At 43.5% G+C, this 14,943-nt stretch overlaps 2 non-coding genes and 1 pseudogene across 2 annotated transcripts; 1 reads left to right on the top strand and 2 right to left on the bottom strand.

Annotated features, from left to right (window-relative positions):
* Positions 1 to 4,192: 4,192 nt before the first annotated feature.
* Positions 4,193 to 4,331, bottom strand: LOC126012517 (small nucleolar RNA SNORA29). The gene has a single exon (XR_007496976.1). It is a non-coding gene; the product is annotated as a small nucleolar RNA SNORA29 (small nucleolar RNA).
* Positions 4,332 to 4,414: 83 nt separating this feature from the next.
* Positions 4,415 to 4,519, bottom strand: LOC126012518 (uncharacterized; annotated as a pseudogene).
* Positions 4,520 to 14,269: 9,750 nt separating this feature from the next.
* Positions 14,270 to 14,376, top strand: LOC126013031 (U6 spliceosomal RNA). The gene has a single exon (XR_007497367.1). It is a non-coding gene; the product is annotated as a U6 spliceosomal RNA (small nuclear RNA).
* Positions 14,377 to 14,943: the final 567 nt, after the last annotated feature.

Genomic DNA, 14,943 nt, shown 5'->3' with positions numbered 1-14,943 from the left:
AAAAAAAAAGAAAATATTAAACAAATGAATTATGCCAATAATACTTAAAAATAGGTTGCTGGAGAGGGAGCAGTGGCGCAAGTGGTAGGGTGTTTGCCTTGCACACAGACCATAGTTTGATACCCAGGTGCCCCATATGATCCCCCAAGCCAGGAGCGATTTCTGAGAACATAGCCAGGAGTTACCCCTGAGCATCACCGGGTGTGGCCCAAAAACCAAAAAAATATGTTAAAAAAAAGTTAAAATAGGTTACTATGAGGCTAGTGTAAGTAAGTACAGCAAGTAAGGCACTTGCTTTGCACATGGCCAACTGGGTTTCATCGTTGGCATTCTGTATGATTCCCCAAGGAGTGATTCCTGTGTGCAAATCCAGGAGTAACCTCTGAGCACTGCCAGGTGTGACCCAAAAATCAAAAAGAAAGAAAAAGAATGAAAAAAAAAGGTTGTTATGATTATGATTAAACTGAGAAATGCAGTGAAAATTTTAGAGCACAGGCCTGCCCCATCCACAAGTTCTAAGAATTGAAGAGATAAATTCAAGAATGAGTGATTGTGCCTGGATCTTATACCCCACTGAGCCACCTTCCTACTTTCAGAATCTCAAAGGAGAATCTTCACTAGTTCTCAGTGTCTATTAAGGGACACTGGCAGAAAGAAAAGATTTTCTGGTTTTTAATCCTAGAAGCTAGAAAGTCTAGTTAGGGACAGATGAATGTTTGTTTTGATTGCCTAAAAAGCAACATATTTTTGAAAGATGGAATGTATTTATTACACTATATATTGCAGCGATGTTGGCATCTGCTCATTTGTCAGTCAACAAAAATTTCCTGGGCACCCACACAAAAGCTACACTTTTGGAGGGGGAAATTACAACTTTGATTTGGTGTTTGTTAAAAGGCAATCGCAGTTTCTTTCTCCCATTTCCACACCCCGAGCACTAAATGAGGGGTTTTAAAATCTTCTGCTCATTTAATCATCCCAAACTTCAGCAAAATAAATAGCATTGTTTAAATTTGCAGAGAACTTAAATTAAAATGTCAGAGAACTGAAATCAAATGAAATGCAGAAGAAACTTCAAGCCCTTAATCAATAAATAGCTCACCTTTTTTGGGTGCTTTGTCCAGTACTAGTTATTGTACTAAATTTTTTACAAATACTATTTTCTTCATTTATTTATTTTTTATTTTATTTATTGTGTGTGTGTGTGTGTGTGTGTGTGTGTGTGTGTGTGTGTGTATGGTTTTTGGGTCACACCCGGCAGTGCTCAGGGGTTATTCCTGGCTCCATGCTCAGAAATTGCTCCTGGCAGGCACGGGGGACCATATGGGATGCCGGGATTTGAACTGATGACCTTCTGCATGAAAGGCAAATGCGTTACCTCCATGCTATCTCTCTGGCCCCATATTTTCTTCATTTATTTAACCATGGAGTGAGGCCTTAATTTTTATTAATCTGACCTATATGTATAAAGTTAAATTATTTATGAGGTTAAGTATCTTACTCAAATTACCCCCATTAAAAAGTGGTAGGGGGGGCCGGTGAGGTGGCGCTAGAGGTAAGGTGTCTGCCTTGCAAGCACTAGCCAAGGAAGGACCACGGTTCGATCCCTCGGCGTCCCGTATGGTCCCCCCAAGCCAGGGGGCAATTTCTGAGCGCTTAGCCAGGAGTAACCCCTGAGCATCAAAAACAAAAAAAAAGTGGTAGAGGGATGTCAGCGCTATAGTACAACTGGTAGGATGCCTGCCTTGCACACAACTAACCAGGATTCCATCCCCGGTACCCCATAAAGTCCTCTGAGCCCTGCTTGGAGTGATCCCTGAGCACAGACCCAGGAACAACACAAAATGTAGCCCCCAAACAAAAAAAATTTTAAAATGTAGTAGAGGGGTTGAATAGATAATACAGTAGGTAAAGTGATTGATCTATGTTAGATCTCAGCACTTCATATGGTCACTGGTGCCTCACCAAGTGTGATCCCTGAGTGCAGAGACAGAAATAAGTTCTGAGCACTATCAGGTATGGCCCAAGCCAAAAAACTACGGTAGTATAAAAAAGTGGATAAGGGGTTAGAGAGATAGCATGGAGGTAGGGCTTTTGCCTTGCGTGCACAAGGATGGTGGTTCAAATCTTGGCATCCCATGTGGTCCCCCGAACCTGCCAGGAGTGATTTCTGAGCGTAGAGACAGGAGTAACCCCTGAGCGCTGCCGGGTGTGACACCCAGAAAAACAAAAAGTGGATAGAAGAATTAATAAATACTTTTAAAAATAGATAAATAGGGACCCAGAGTGATAGCACAGTGGTAAGTGGTAAGTGCCTTGTACGCGGCCAATACAAGATCCCCAGCATTTTATATGGTCCCCCAAACCTGCCAGGAGTGACTTCTGAGTGCAGAGCCAGAAGTAACCCCTAAGAACCACCAGATGTGACCCAAAAACCAAAATAATAATGATAATAATAATAATGACAATAATAATAATAGATAAAGCAAAACGATAGTACAGTGGGTACAGTGGTCAGCCTTGCATGTGACTAACCTGGATTTAATTCTTTGCATCCTGTATGGTCCCCTGAGCCTGCCAAGAGTGGTTTCTGAGCACATAGCTAGGACTAAACCCTGAGACCCAGTGGGTGTGGCTCAAAAAAAGAAGTGGTAGAGCTGGTATTAACTCTGGATTTTGTTTCGTTTTTTTGTTTGTTTGTTTTTGTTTTTTCATTTTTTGCTTTTTGTTTTTGGTTCATACCCAGAGATGTTGAAGAGTTAATCTTGGCTCTGAACTCAGGATTCACTCCTGGTGGTGTTTGGAACCATATGGGGATACTGGGAATGAAACTCACCAATGCCCTACCAACTCTGGACTTCACATTAGAAGTCCTATGTTCAAATCTTGATTTTATTTACTTTAATTAATTTTTGTTTGGGGGACACATCCAGTCATGCTCAAGGCTTATTTCTGGTTCTGTGCTCTGGGTCACTTCTAGCATGCCCAGGAGACCATATGGTGTGCAGAGGGTTGACTGTGTGCAAAACAAATGCTTTAATGCCTTTAAATCTTGCTTTTTTTTTTTTTTTTTTTTTTTTTAGGTTTTTGGGCCACACCCTGTGACGCTCAGGGGTTACTCCTGGCTATGCGCTCAGAAGTTGCTCCTGGCTTCTTGGGGGACCATATGGGGCGCCGGGGGATCGAACCGCGGTCCGTCCTAGGCTAGCGCAGGCAAGGCAGGCACCTTACCTCCAGCGCCACCGCCCGGCCCCAAATCTTGCTTTTTTTGTTGTTAATTTATTTTTAAAAATTTTCAAATTTATTTAAAGAACTGAGGGCCGGAGAGATAGCATGGAGGTAGTGCATTTGCCTTGCATGCAGAAGGACAGTGATTTGAATCCCAGCATCACATATGGTCCCTCGAGCCTGCCAGAAGTGATTTCTGAGCGTAGAGCCAGGAGTAACCCCTGAGCGCTGCAAAGCAAACGCCACTGTGCTATCTCTTCGGACCCATTTTTAAATAAATTTTGAGGTCACACCCAGCAGTACTCAGGATTTGCTCCTGGTTCTATGCTCAGGAATCACTTCTGGTGGTGCTTGGGGTATGCTATGCCCAGGGTTGAGATTGTTTTGACTGAATGCAAGGCCAGTGCCTTACTTCCTATTATATTTCTCCAGGCCCTTTGTAGAAATCTTGTTTCTAAGAGTTACTGTGGACTAGTCACTGAAGAAGTTTGAGCTTTTTCTGTTTACTGGCCATGCCCACTATGCTCAGAGCTTCCTTCTGGCTCATGCTCAGAAATCACTCCTGGCAGACTTGGGGACCATATGGGATGCCGAGGATTGAACTTGGTTGGCTTTGTGCAAGGCAAGAACCCTACCTGCTGTGCTATCACTTTGGGCTGAGGTTTAAGTTTTACTTTTATTTAGCTTTAAGTTTTTCAATGAGAACTGCCTTGAAAGCATATAAAGACATATTAAAGACTTTGCACATATATTATTATTGTTGTTATTTTGGTGTTTGGGTCACACCCCACAGTGTTTAGGGGTTACTCCTGATCTGCACTCAGGAATCACTCCTGCTGGACTTGGAAGACCATATGGGATGCTGAGGATCAAACCCAAGGTGGTTGCATGCAAGACAAGTACCCTCCCTGCTATACTATCACTCCAGCCCCTGCACATGTATTGTTATCATTATTATTGATTTTTTTTTCTGTTCAGCCATTTCATGTAAAAGGACACAAAGAAATCCTCCTTCTTCAGATCATGGCAATTTTTTTTGTTTTATTTTTCGGGCCACACCCGTTTGATGCTCAGGGGTTACTCCTGGCTAAGCGCTCAGAAATTGCCCCTGGCTTGGGGGGGACCATATGGGACACGGGGGGATCTAACCGAGGTCCTTCCTTGGCTAGCACTTGCAAGGCAGACACCTTACCTCTAGCGCCACCTCGCCGGCCCCAGATCACGGCAATTTTACTCTATTCCACAAGCACATTCATTAAAGTAGGAGAATATGTGGTAGTTAAATGGAAAATGCATATGCATTGCATTTATTGCTGAGACTAATTGCTGAGGACAAAGCATGTAATGGGAGCATAGATGAATATTTGTTGTTTTTAGTGGTTTATAGACATTAAATCATATATAAATATAATAAAGACTATAGGAATAAGACTAAAAATAGGACAAAGGGCTGAGCACAGTTTTCACCTGCAAGAGACCTGGATTCAAGCTCCTGTGCACCACCAGGAGACACTCATATACCAGGAGAGGAGTAGCCACTGAGCACCCACCAGGCTGAGCCCAAAAGAGACAAAACAAGTGCAGGTATAAAAGAATCCCATTCTCACAATTAGATGGGGGCTCCAGGCCAGACAGATCCAGGACAGATGACTCAAGGTTTTTGAGCCTCGGTTTGTTTTCCCTGTTATTCTTCATAGATCTACTTTTCAGATTAGTTTCAGAAACTGGATAGATTATATGCCTAGCCATGCTTGACACAAAGCAGTTGTCCAATCAGCGGTGTTTATTTGGACAAAGTCCCCTGTGCCTACACCCAATCTAGTCAGTTCTTTCCTGCCCAGGCCCACTCCGTCACATTTGCCTTGATCCTTGCTGTTAAATGTGGCTGTGTGGCAAGGGTTCAACCAAAGAACATGTGAGCAGATATGATCTTCAGGAAACTGTTCTCCATGTCTAGGGGGAGTCATGAAGTGAGGCTAGTGAAGGAATGAAGTGGGAAAAGCCTGGTTTATTAAAGATCTAAGGAGTCTAAGGAAGGTCGGAGTGATAGCTCAATGAGTAGGGTGTTTTCTTTGCACATGGCTGACCTGGGTTCCTGGGCTTGGTCCCCAGAAGCCCATAGGGTCCCCAGAGTACTTCCAGGAGTGACTTGTGAGCCAGGAGTACCCCCTGAGTACTGCTGAGTATGGCCCAAACACCCCCCCCAAAAGGAAGATCACATGTCAATCAGAGACATTTAGGATCTACATTAATTAACAAGAAAATAACTATACAACTTGGTAAATAAGTGTTATTTTAAAAAACAGAATTGTTGGGGCCGGAGAGATAGCACAGCGGTAGGGCATTTGCCTTGCAGGCAGAAGGACAGTGGTTCAAATCCTGGCATCCCATTTGGTCCCCTGAGCCTGCTGGGGCAATTTCTGAGCGTAGAGCCAGAAGTAGCCCTTGAGCACTGCCAGATGTGACCCAAAAACAAAAACAAAAACAAAAAACCAACAACAACAGAATTGTCATAAAGAATTTTAACTTTCTTTTTTGTTTTGGGCCACACACAGCACCTGGTCGTGCTCAGGGGTTACTCCTATCTCTATGATCAGAAATCACTCCTGCCAGACTTGGGGGACCATATGAGATGCCAGGGATCGAACCCAGGCTGACTGCTTGCAAGGCAAATGCCCTACCGTTGAATTACCACTCCAGCCCTGTTATGAATAATTTTAAATAATTAATATAGGGAACCAGTGAAACAACACAGGGGTCAAGGTGCTTACCTTGCACTTGTCAACCCTGGCACCATATTCCTGACCACTGAGCCAGGAAAGCCCCTGAGCACTACCAGATGTGATCCCCTAACCTTTTCTTTTCTAATATAGGGACTAGAGGGGCCGGAGTGGTAGCACAGTGGTATGGTAGGGTGTTTGCCTTGCATGCCGCTGACCCAAGATGAACCTGAGTTCAATTCCCATATGGTCCCCCAAGCCAGGAGTGATTTCTGAGCGCAAAGCCAGGAGTAACCCCTGAGCACCGCAAGGTGTGGCTCAAAAGCCAAAAAAAATTTTTTTAGGGCCCGGAGAGATAGCACAACGGCGTTTGCCTTGCAAGCAGCCGATCCAGGACCAAAGGTGGTTGGTTCGAATCCCGGTGTCCCATATGGTCTCCTGTGCCTGTCAGGAACTATTTCTGAGCAGACAGCCAGGAGTAACCCCTGAGCACTGCCAGGTGTGGCCCAAAAACAAAAACAAAAACAAAAAAATTTTATATAGGGACTAGAGAGCTAGTTTAATAGACTAAGCATGTGCTTTGCATGCTTGAAGCCCAGATTTTTTTTTTTTTTTTGGTTTTTGGGCCACACCCGGCGGTGCTCAGGGGTTACTCCTGGCTATCTGCTCAGAAATAGCTCCTGGCAGGCATGGGGGACCATATGGGTCACCGGGATTCGAACCAACCACCTTTGGTCCTGGATCGGCTGCTTGCAAGGCAAACACCGCTGTGCTATCTCTCCGGGCCCTTGAAGCCCAGATTTGATCTATAGCATTGCATGATTTTCCTTAGCACAGAGCCGGGAGTAGACCCTGAGCAACGCTAGGGGAAACCCCTGATAAAATAAACAAAAAGTTAATACTCTCCTGTCTGTCATCAGCATTGAATTTTTTGTCTACGATTTTGAAATTTTGAAAATAATCATTGGGCCCCTCTCAGCTAAACCTGTTCTTTCTGAAGTCTCTAACTGGAGGAGTTATGTGGTAATGGTAATTCTAGGAATCACCACAAGAGGGAAACATAAAAATTAAACACAAAATCTAAAAAAAATTTTTTTTAATCTTTTTTTTTTTTTTTCCAGTTTTTGGACCACACCCGGTGAGGCTTAGGGATTACTCCTGGCTATATGCTCAGAAATCGCCCTGGTTTGGGGGACCATAAGGGACTCCGGGGATCAAACTGTGGTTCGCCTAGGCTAGTGCACAAGGCCCTGCGCCAACGCTCCTGCCCCTTCTTTTTTTTTTTGGGGGGGGGGGGCGGTATGTCACACCTGGCAGTGCTCAGGGGTTATCCCTGGCTCTACACTCAGAAATTGCTCCTGGCAGGCTTGGGGGGCCATATGGAATGCTGGGATTCAAACCACCATCCTTCTGCATGCAAGGCAGAAGTCCTACCTCCACACTATCTCTCCAACCCCTTCTTTTTTTCTTTTTTCTTTTGTTTTTGTTTTGGGGCCACACCTGGTGACACTCAGGGTTTACTCCTGGCTCTGTGCTCAGAAATCACTCCTGGCAGCCTCAGGGACTATATGGGATACTGGGAATTAAACCCAGGTCTGTCCTAGGTCAGAAACATGCAAGGCAAATGCCCTACTGCTGTGCTATCTCTTCAGACCATAAAATTTTATTTTCATGGTGCATTATATTGCTAATACTTTTTGTCACAAATTTATATCTACCTGTTTTTTTTTTTTGGGGGGGTGATCAAATCTAGGTTAGCCATGTACTTAAGATCTTGCCTTTAAGTGCTCTCTCTCCAGTTCCTCACAATTTTTAGGGTTTTATTTTTTGCACGACTGTGTATGTGTGTTTGTGTGTGCGTGCGTGTGTGTATGTTGAATCATGCCTGGCAGACTGAGGACTTCCTCCTGATTTTGTATTCAGGGATCACTCTGGGAGGAGTTTGAGGAACCAAATGTGGTGCTGGGAATTGAACCTGGGTCTGTCGTGTTTAGCATGATTGTTAATAACTTCAAATATTTCACTAAATAGATGATTTCAATAATTTACTTAATTGGTGGGCATTAAGTTGATTATTTTTTGTTTTGCTTTCGGGCCATACCCAGCTCAGATGATCTTATGGGGTGCCAGGGATCGAACTCAGGTCAGTAGCTTTGCAAGGTAAATGCCCTACTTACTTTCTTGCTATACTATCTCTTGGGTCACACAGAGTTGCTTCTTTTTCTTTTATTTTTACCAAAAAATGATCATTAGGATGAAAATCTCACATATTGATTTTTTGGGGTGTCACTCCCGGCAGCACTCAGGATAAGCTCTGGGTACAGAAATTACTCTTGGCAGGCTCAAGGAGCTATATAGAATGCAGGGGATCAAACCCAAGTCAGCTGCATGCAAAGCAAATGCCCTACTCGCTGTGCTATCGCTCCGGCCCCACAAATAGATTTTTCTAAAATTGTTACTATTTTTTCACAAGAACTGGGTTCCAAGATATGACTACATCAAGGAGAATATTCTTACTTTCCAAACAATATTGCACAATTGTTTTCCAAAAAAAGGATTACACACTTCATTCCTTGGTTTTTTTGCGAGAATTTTTGCTATTAATTGAAGCTGCTGTAATTCATGTTAATAAAAATAGAGACCCTTAAGAGAAGGGAAATTTAACTCTCCCTCAAAAATCCTTTAACTCAATTGTTTGCCTGCTGCTGTTTCTCTTTTGTACAGCAGATGGCAGAATAATCCCACAACAGGTGGCAATGGCTTAATTTAATTGAAATGAGAAGAAAATTGCTTCTTTTCCCACATGTATTTCTTTCCTGAGATAAACAGCAAGCAGGGCATCTGCCTCTTTATTGGAAGTAAGATATGTAAGAAGGTGGCTTTACAGCAAGGAATTTCAAGGTAACCAACATAAATTCTGTTCCTCAGGTAGTGTAAAAGCAAATTTCTCAGAAAGCAGCAAATGCCAGTTGAAAGCCAATTGTTAAAATTCCACATATTCTAGATTTCCCCAGTTAATAATCATAAAAAGTTTATAGCCAGAAAGTCACAGAAGCCCTTCTGTTGTAATTGTTCAGAGTTTAGAGTCATTGGTAACACCCTTCTCACCCGGGGGATTTTAAAAGCCAATCCCACCGCCCCCTCCCCACAGCCCTCTCCCCCAGCGCCCATTCCCATCCCTCCACAAAATTGCCAGGGTAATTGACTCTTAGATGAGATGAGTTTGACTGTCTCTACCCTGATTTTGTAACAGAAGTTCTTTTGGTGGAGCTCTTTGTTTGAAAATGCACAATAAAAATGGCTTTAGAATGACTTCAGAGGACTCTTTCTTTTTCTGGTACCAACAACAGATTCCAAAGCAGCTATTATTCGAGGTGGGTGATAGGATCCCTTGAGATTGTTTAAGTATCGGTTTTCAAAGTGCTTAGGAACCTGAAATGTCCTGTATGGTATATTTGCAGGTGCATAATTGGCCAAGTGCTCCAGGGGTTATAAAGACTGCCTTCCTGTAGTTGGAATAGAAAGATTTAGACTCTTACTGAAATTGAAGGCTGCAATGTCGATAACAAATCTGATTGTAACTCTCCCGTGTCACTTCAACCCAAAGGTGCCTTTGTCTTCCAGGAGAAAGAGGTTGGAAGTAAGTGAATGGCCCTTAACCAGAGCCATGTAGAAAACATTGCTAAGGAAAACTTTTGTCCTGAGAGTGTAGGTTTAGGGCTGTTGTGTGTGAAGCAAATTTGCTTTGTTCACAGCTAACCTGCCTGCATGCAAGTATTGCTAGGTGCCAGGAACTGTGGTGCAGCAAGCTGCTTTAAAAGCAGGCTTTCAGCAGGAAACCGTAAGTGTACAATGGCTTTATTTTTGTTAGACAATTCTCCAACCTGTTTTTTCTTTCTTTTTTCCTTTTTTTTTTTTTTTTTACAGTACCAACCAAAATAAATCTGGGTAAACTTAAAAGGCTGCCTTGATGTCAGAAGGAAATGGATATTGTCTCTCTCTCTCCCGAGTGTGTTTGACTGTTAGTACATAATCCTAGCTCCATCCAGATAAGAATACGCCACCTTCCATGGTAGCTTTCCTGGAATGGAATAACACCAAGAGTATTCACTTTGGAGGTTGATGGTGCCAGCCAGTCTTACTCCCACTTCTAAAGAATCTGTCTGTTTTTCACTCTTCCATTTAGCTGGTACTCCTGTGGACTTTCCTTATACTCCTCAAGGTCCCTGGCATTTGATGCTACCTGGACACCTGAAGCTTTCATCATACCAAATACTACAGGGTAGTATTTAAGGGACTAAGAGGCCAGGAAAAAGAGGTCAAAACAGATGTTTCTAGGGGTCAGAGAGATAGGATGGGGTGAAATGTTTGCATGCACACAACTGACTTGGGTTCACTCTCTAGCATCACATATGGTCCCTAAAGCACCTCCAGGTTGAGATCCTGAGCACAAAGCCAGGAGTAAGCCCAGAGCACAGCTGGGTGTGGCTCAACAACACCAAAAGGAAAACAAACAAAACAAAACAAAAAACCGGATGCTTTCTAAGTCACTAGACTTAGGAAACACTGGAACCTGGTAGAAAAGAGGCAAGATTTCATCTATTGCTTTCCCAGACTCAGCTGCCAGCTCTGAGCATTTTCTTGTCTATGTTCCACACTGCTAATTGTGGGCACAATTCCTATGGATACGGAAAAGAATGGGCTGAGCTGGGGAGTCAAAGCTTCAGTGAAGGGGGGTGCAATGCCCCAATGTGCTCAGAGTACATTCCTGAGTAGTCAGAGACCAGGCCTTCTCCACATAGAGGTCTCCTAGAGCAGGCTGCTAGAGATCTGGAAACATCCTTAACTTCACTCTCCTAACTCATGTGCTGAGAAATCTTTTGTTTAAGACATGGAATTTAAAAGTGGATTTCTGGGGCCAGAGTGATAGTACAGCAGTTAGGGCCTCTCACATGGCTGACCAGGATTTGATCCCTGACATCCCATATGGTCCCCTGAGCCTGTCAGGAGTAATTTCTGAGTGCAGATCCAAGAGTAACCCCTGAGCATTGCCAAGTTTGCCCACCCAAAAAGAGACAAACTAAAAATTAATTTCTTTTGTGTAGCAAGTCAGCCCCTGAAGAGGTTGACTGATGGTGGGATGGAGAATGAGGCCCTTTTCTTCCAGCTCGGAGCACGCGTCTGCCACCCTGTCTAGCCCCCGGTTCTGAGGTGAAATGACGGGTAAACAGCTCGCAGTCAGGCTTGTGGAAATATTTGCTTTATTCGGATGGACAAAACTGAAGTCCAAAGACTCAGATTCAGTTCCAGCCAGCCAAAAGCTCCCGCCTTCCACAGACCCTTGCTCTTATACTCCAGAGTCAGGTCCCACCCAATGGTGGGATCAGATACCAACCAATGGTGAAAGCAGAATCAGGTCCTACCCTACGGTGGGGGCAGAATGCCAGGTCACACCCTAGGGTAGGGCACAATCACCAATCAGTTTAGGGTAACATAGTAATCCCCCAAAATACTTACATACACAACACTTTTGTTCAAAAATTATCTGATAAAATGATCTTAAAATACTCTGATCTGGGGGCCAGAGAGATAGCATGGAGGTAAGGCATTTGCCTTGCATGCAGAATGATGGAGGTTTGAATCCCGGCATTCCATATGGTCCCCCAAGCCTGCCAGGAGCAATTTCTGAGCATAGAGCCAGGAGTAACCCCTGAGCCCTGCTGGGTGTGACCCCAAAACAAAAACAAAAAATACTCTGATCTGGTAACCAAAGAGTTGGTAAAGCAGTTAAGGTGCTTGTCTTGCACTTGGCTATTTGGGTTCGATTCTTGGTACCTCATATGGTCCCTTGAGCCCTATAAGAGTGAACCCAGGGGCCCGGAGAGATAGCACAGTGGCATTTGCCTTGCAAGCAGCTGATCCAGGACCAAAGGTGGTTGGTTCGAATCCTGGTGTCCCATATGGTCCCCCGTGTCTGCCAGGAGCTATTTCTGAGCAGACAGCCAGGAGTAACCCCTGAGCACCGCCGGGTGTGGCCCAAAAACCAAAAAAAAAAAAAAAAAAGAATGAACCCAGAACATAGAGCCAGGAGTAAGCCCAGAGCACAATTGGATATGGCCCTAAAAAGAGCATACAACAACAACAACAACAACAACAACAACAACAACAAAACTCACATAAAGGAGCCAGAGAGATAGCATGGAGGGTAAGGCGTTTGCCTTTCATGCAGAAGGTCATGTTTTCAAATCCCGGCTTCCCATATGGTCCCCTGAGCCTGCCAGGAGTGATTTCTGAGCATAGAGCCAGGAGTAACCCCAGAGTGATGCCGAGTGCGACCAAAAAAAAACAAAAAACAAAAAAACAAAACACACACACACAAAAAAACAACTCACATAAAACAACTACAGTCTTATCAAAAGGTTCTCATTAATGACAGAACTTGAGGTCTGGAATGTGGCTCAGTGGTAGAGCACTTGCCTTACAAGTGTGAGAGCCTGAGTTCCATCTCTGGCTTTGAGAAGAAACCAGTATAAAAAAGCCAGTACCTGGAAGAAGGCCTAGTTGGCTATTAGGGCAGCCAAAACAGCATAAGCATTTGGAACCTGTTGCCTTATCTTTGGCAACAACATTACTGGATTCTTTCTGGTGTATCTAAATTGTGGCAAAGCTTATCTTTCTTGTGGGACAAAATAGAGACTCACAAGTGAGCTTCTTCTGAATTTATATTATGCCCCTCTTCTTACTCCATTACGCAGAACACCTGCTCTCTGTCCCTCCCCCACTCCTCCAGCTGTCTGTCTGTCTCATTTGTGTCAATTAAGAATTCAATACTGCTTGATTTAATTGAATGACTTTCCCTGTATAGAATCCCAACCACAAGTAGGACACCAACCATCACTTCCATTGCCCAGAATTAAAAATGTAAACAGGGGCTGGGGAGATGGCTCTAAGAACTGGAACACATGCTTTCATGTGGGGCACCTGGTTTGATCTCCAGCACCATATGGTCCCCAGAACAATGGGAACATCTCCTGAGCATTGTGCTGCTAGTACCAAAAGCACTATCAGGTATGTCTCAGAAGAAAATAAAAAAGAACTGTAAACAACCAAAGGCAAAAACATGCAAGAAGGCCTTAAATAAAGCAAGAGTGGGGCTAGAGAGAGAGAATACAGGGGTCCAGATGCTTGCCTTGCACGAAGCCAACCTGGTTCTCCAAACACTGCCAGGAGTGATCCCTGAGCACCACTGGGGTGATTCAAAAACAAAAACAAAAAGAAACAAAAACAACAAAAAAACCCTTCCTGTTCTCATGAAACTTACACCCTGAAGGAGGTAGGGGTAAACAATAAACAAATAAGAAAACATGGTGAGGGGCTGGAGCGGTGGTGCAAATGGTAAGGTGTTTGCCTTGCACACACTAACCTAGGACTGACCGCAATTCGATCCCCCTGGCGTCCCATATGGCCCTTTGAGCCAGGAATGATTTCTGAGCACATAGTCAGGAGTAACCCCTGAATGCCACTGGGTGTGGCCCAAAAAGCCAAATAAAAGAAAACATAGTGGGGACCAGAGAGATAGCACAGTGGTAGGGCGTTTGCCTTGCACACAGCCAACCCAGGATGAATGGTGGTTCGAATCCCGGCATCCCATATGGTCCCCCGTGCCTTCCAGGAATGATTTCTGAACGCAGAGACAGGAGTAACCCCTGAGCACCGCTGGGTGTGACCTCCAACAAAAAAGGAAAAAAAAAAAAAAGAAAACAGGGGCCAGAGCGATAGACAGAGGTAAGGCATTTGCCTTGCATGTGGCCAATACAGCATGGACCCTGGTTCAAATCCCAGCATCCCATATGATCCCCCAAACCCGCCAGGAGGGACTCTGAGTGCAGAGCCAGGAGTAACCACTGAGCACCACTGGGTGTGACATACACACAAAATAAGTAAAGAAAAATAAAATATAGTGAACCCAATGATAATGGGGTAAGGTTTACGTACCATGTAGCGCTGGAGATTAATGATTATACGAATTATGAGGAATTGGAATGGAGATGGGGATTATGGCTTGGCCAAAGTTTTGTTTTTTTGTTGTGAAGTCAAATAGTCTTTTTTAAAATTTATTTAAAGAACATGCATTACATAGTTGACATAACTGATAATAATACATTTGTTTTAGGAAGACCAAAAGCAACATGATTTTAAAAAAATAGTCTTGGCTGGTCTGATGGCAGTGGTTTATCAGAATTTATTAACATTAGTATCACAAAGGTTGGTATATAACCCTCCCACTGCTCAGTTTGACTGGCTTTAAAAAAAAAAGTCTTGTGTTCACTTCAGCAGCACATATATTAAAATTGGAACGATACAGAGAAGATTAGCATGGCCCCTGTGCAAGAATGATACACAAATTCGTGAAACGTTCCATATTTAAAATATATATATATATATAGTCTTACTTAGAGAAGTTTACTTAGAGTTTGAGGCAGGGGAAGAAAGAGAGAGACATGCTCAAGAGAAAATATCAGCTTCTCAGAGGGTAAAATGCCAAGAGTACACATCTCAGGTCAAGATACGGGCCAATATCTTGGCTGGAGAACTGTCCCAGATCAAAGATTTTTTTGGACTATAAATGTGGTCAGAAAGAAAGAACTCCTGAGTAGGAATAGGAGAGACAAGTAAGTTATATAAATAATATAAATATATGGGGAGCATTCCAACAGAGGTACAATTACAAAGTCTCTGAATAGAAATTTCCTTTGCTTGTTTTTATAATTTGGAGTGAGTAGAGGATTGGTCCAAACTGGCAGTTCTTTGGAGTCATTCCCCACAAGTGCTCAGGGAACCCTGTGGTGCTTGGAGAACCCAAGCTTCCTACATACAGCCTAGTTACTAGTTTCAACTGGGTGGCTACAAATAAGACAAGTACTTTAACATTGCTTTGAGCTCCCTCTTGACCCTAGCTCCTTTTAAAAGATTCTTAGATTGCCTTTTGTTTTTT

Source organism: Suncus etruscus, chromosome 6, assembly GCF_024139225.1.
Source record: "Suncus etruscus isolate mSunEtr1 chromosome 6, mSunEtr1.pri.cur, whole genome shotgun sequence".
NCBI classification, from domain to species: Eukaryota; Metazoa; Chordata; class Mammalia; order Eulipotyphla; family Soricidae; genus Suncus; species Suncus etruscus.
The sequence above is the reverse complement of the archived record's forward strand: the minus strand, read 5'-3'. Positions and strand labels throughout refer to the sequence as shown.